General features: G+C 37.6%; 1 protein-coding gene across 6 annotated transcripts in view; it reads right to left on the bottom strand.

Annotated features, from left to right (window-relative positions):
• SOX5 (SRY (sex determining region Y)-box 5) overlaps window positions 1-3,925 on the bottom strand; it is an 894,001-nt gene that overhangs the window by 46,852 nt on the left and 843,224 nt on the right. The window contains exon 1 of one of the 6 annotated variants that reach the window (XM_012641049.1): window positions 3,694-3,757. The exons of the other annotated variants lie outside the window; for them this stretch is intronic. The gene's annotated coding sequence lies outside the window, so the exon portion shown is untranslated. Of the gene's footprint in view, window positions 1-3,693; window positions 3,758-3,925 lie in introns of those variants that run through there. 6 annotated transcript variants of the gene reach the window in all.

Raw genomic sequence — 3,925 nt, 5'->3', positions numbered from 1 at the left:
GATTTATAGAATCTTGATAGGAAGTAAAATAAGATAATAAATAATTGACTCAATATATAATTTGGAGAAGTTTACTTTAGCATTTATAAACTACAGGGGCAAAATTGTCCTTGGATTGTTCAATCTGAAACAGTTAAGCCATTCAGCCATAATCCACCTACTAGGCTATTAAGCATGAAATGTCCAATTTCCTGAAGTACTAAGTTTGACAGTTGATATCGCTTGACATTTCACTTTGACACTTTGTATTTTATATTTATTGTGAAGGTACGTCCTCTCAGTCTTTCAGACACACAGTTTTGCTTGTGATGATCTTTCAAACATTTTTTTAGAGCAATTTTTGTAAAACCATGAATAAGTAAAAAATTCGTGTTTTTTCTGAATGTGAGTTCTGTTGTGGAACCAATGCAGCACAGGCAGCTCAAAACTTTGGATGGATGTCGCTAATGAAGGCACAATATGTCAATGGTTAGAGAAGTTCCATTCTGGTAATTTTAACCTTGAAAATGAGCCATGTGGGCGACCTGAGACTGAGGTGGATAATGATGAGCTGAAAGCTGTAGTGGAAGCGAATCCATTTCAACATATGTGTGAATTAACAGCAAGGTTTGACATTACTATTCCAACAATATTGGACCATTTCAAACAAATCGGCAAGGTAAAGGAGGTGAATAGATGGGTTCCACATGAATTAAATGAGCATCAGAAGAGAAATCATCTCAAAGCTTGCCTTTCTTTGCTATCACGACATAAAGGTGCACTATTTCTACACTGTATTGTTACGTATGATAAAAAATGGATTCTTCTTGACAATCACGAGCATTTGGCACAATGGTTGGATAAAGATGAAGTGCTAAAACACAGTCCAAAACTGAATATTCATCAAAAAAAGCTAATGGTGTCTGTTTGGTGGCCCAGTGCTGGTGTTATCCACTACAGCTTCATGAAACCTGGTTAATTGATTACAGTGCATGTCTACTGCAACCAACTGGATGAAATGATGAGGATGATTGTGATTAAGCAGCAGAGATTGGTCAATAGAGACAGGTCAATCCTCTTGTAAGACAACCCTGGACCACATGTTGCACAAACAACGCTGCTCAAACTACAGCAGCTGGACTTGGAAACTCTCTGTCATTCACCGTATTCACCAGACCTTGCACCAACTGACTACCACTTCTTCCAGACTTTGGACCACTTTTTTTTTTCTTTTTTTGAGACAGAGTCTCACTCTGTTGCCTGGGCTAGAGTGCCATGGTGTCAGCCTAGCTCACAGCAACCTCAAACTCCTGGGCTCAAGCAATCCTCCTGTCTCAGCCTCCCGAGAAGCTGGGACTACTGGCATGCGCCACCATGCCCAGCTAATTTTTTCTATATATTTTTAGTTGTCCAGATAATTTCTTTCTATTTTTAGTAGATACAAGGTCTCACTCTTGCTTAGGCTGGTCTTGAACTCCTGGGCTCAAGTGATCCTCCTGCCTCAGCCTCCCACAGTGCTAGGATTACAGGCGTGAGCCACCTTGCCCAGCCTACTGTCTTACTCTTTCATGGGTCACCTGCTCTGGTACAGGGTTTCTCAACCTTGGCACTATGAATATTTGGGGTTTAATAATTCCTTGTTTTATGTGGCTATCCTGTGTATTGGAGGATGTTTACCCCTGGCCTCTACCCACTAGAACTAGATATTTGTGGCACCTTTACTCAGGTAGTACAATCAAAAATATCTCCAGACATTGTCAAATGTTTCCAGGGGGACAAAAGTGCCCCCAGTTGAGAACCAATGCTCTCGGGGAAGCCAGCTGCTATGTCATGAGGACATTCAAACAGTCCCAGGGAGAGATCCACATAGCAAGAAATTGAGGCCTCCTGTCAACAACCAGCACTAACTTGTTAGGCATGTGAGTGAGCCATCTTGGGAGTGGATATACCAGCACCAGTTAAGCTTTCAAATGACTGCAACCTCTGAGAGACCATTAGCCAGATCTACCCAGGTCAACTGCTCCAGATTCCTGCCCACAGAAACTGTGTAAAATAAGTATTTGTTGCCATAGCCACTGAATTTTGGGGTATTTGTTAAGCAGTGATGACTAATTCATTCCCTACAGAAGAATTATAGGCAATTTATGTTAAGTTCTTACATAATTCCAAAGCATTTTTTACCAAGACCTTACTTTGACTCCCGGAAAAATACTTGTTTCTCATTCTTCAACCATCATACATGAATGTAATTCATCAATCTCCCTCGGTTTTATTTTCAATACTTTGCAGACCCAAATGCCTTTCCTTTTTACATTTTCTTTCTCTTACAATATTTCTTTTCCCTTTCCTTTAACATCTTTAACTTAGCTTTTGAATTTTTAATTTTAGATTAACTATCTAATATTTATGATTTATTTCCAAAATGTTCTAAAAACATATGGTATAAATACAGTTTTCATATATTTATGGAGAAAAAATGTCATAGGAGAAGACCATTAGCTCACAATACCAGATGAAAACTCACTCATAGAATTTCACAGAATAAAATATTCTACCTATACTTGAAAAGAAGAAGAACAGGAGGAATACAACTGTCAACAATAATATTGGATGAGAACAGTTATAACATGAGCCAGTTTGAAACGTGTGGTGTTTCAGACTCAACTTTGTTTAACCTCTGGTCCCCAGACAACTTCACATTCCTAATAATAATAGTTATTTTGTCCTATGGCGTTCATTACAGTGGGATGATTGCTATTATCTTTTAAAATGATTAGCAGTTCTACCAAGAGGCTAGAAAGAAGCATAGAGCAGTAAGAATTGATGTTAACAATCACACCAGTTCCTCTTATTAACCTCTCAACGTAAATCTCCAAAATCTTTTAAAAAATGCTTTAGAGAAATTAAAGAGTTGGTGACTCCATGTACAAGAAAATGTAATGCGTTCTTGGCACCACCTGATCAGTCCTTAAATTTATAATTACAAAGTGTCTGTCACTGTAACTTTCTTGTTAGCTCCACTTGAAGATATGTGTAAAAAAATTAACCAGGAACTACAAAATCATCAAATGATGGAATGGATTCACAAAAATAAACAGGAGCTCACAGAGCAATATAGCTTTACAAAATAAACTCTAAGAAATAAAAATCATGCTGATCAAATGATACTACTATCTCTATATTGAAGATGGCATCTGTATTTGTATATAAATATACAAAATGAGCACACCAACATCTCTACCTGAATCTACAACAGGAATTAATATCAAAAGGACAGCAGAACAATAAACCATCATCAAAGCAAACTAGAGGTAAACCGGTCCCTTGCAGTCATAGAAAAGAGAGGTAAAAAAAATACCACATAGAGGCATAGATAGCTTCTTACTCAGGGAAAAAAATATTGATGAAAACATTAACGAAACTTTGACAATCTTAAAACTAAACAAAATGAAACACTTTGGAAGACTTTCAGAGGGCTCTAAAATTCCTTTTCAAAAACTATCTATGGTTCTCTTAGACATTTATTATTTTATTACTATTATTATTTTTTAGGTCCTAGGAAAAATTTGATCTGCTTATAAGCAGATAGACCATCTTTAGATAGCAGCCCAGGAGAATGAGAGAGAGGGAATAGAAGACATAATCATACATAAGCCATTTTAATAGTAACTACAATTGATTAAATCGAAGACCTCATTTCCAATGCTCACATACATGCAAGTGTGCACAGGTCCTATGGGCACAAATCCCCAGTAGTCTGGTGAACCCACTATAACTGTACCACAGTTATGACAGTTAACTGGTATACTGGTGTGTATTTGGGAGACTTGAGTGAGAGCCAAATTGTCTAAGGCACAGAACCTTGGGGAAGGATGGATGTGTGTGTATGTACAATGGATGTGAAGGTGAATGAGATACAAAGCAACGAAAGGGAAGGGAAGCCTAA

The sequence above is a fragment of the Propithecus coquereli genome, unplaced genomic scaffold (genome assembly GCF_000956105.1).
Source record: "Propithecus coquereli isolate 6110/MARCELLA unplaced genomic scaffold, Pcoq_1.0 Scaffold16, whole genome shotgun sequence".
In the NCBI taxonomy this organism is placed as follows: Eukaryota; Metazoa; Chordata; class Mammalia; order Primates; family Indriidae; genus Propithecus; species Propithecus coquereli.
This window is presented reverse-complemented; position numbering and strand designations above follow the sequence as displayed.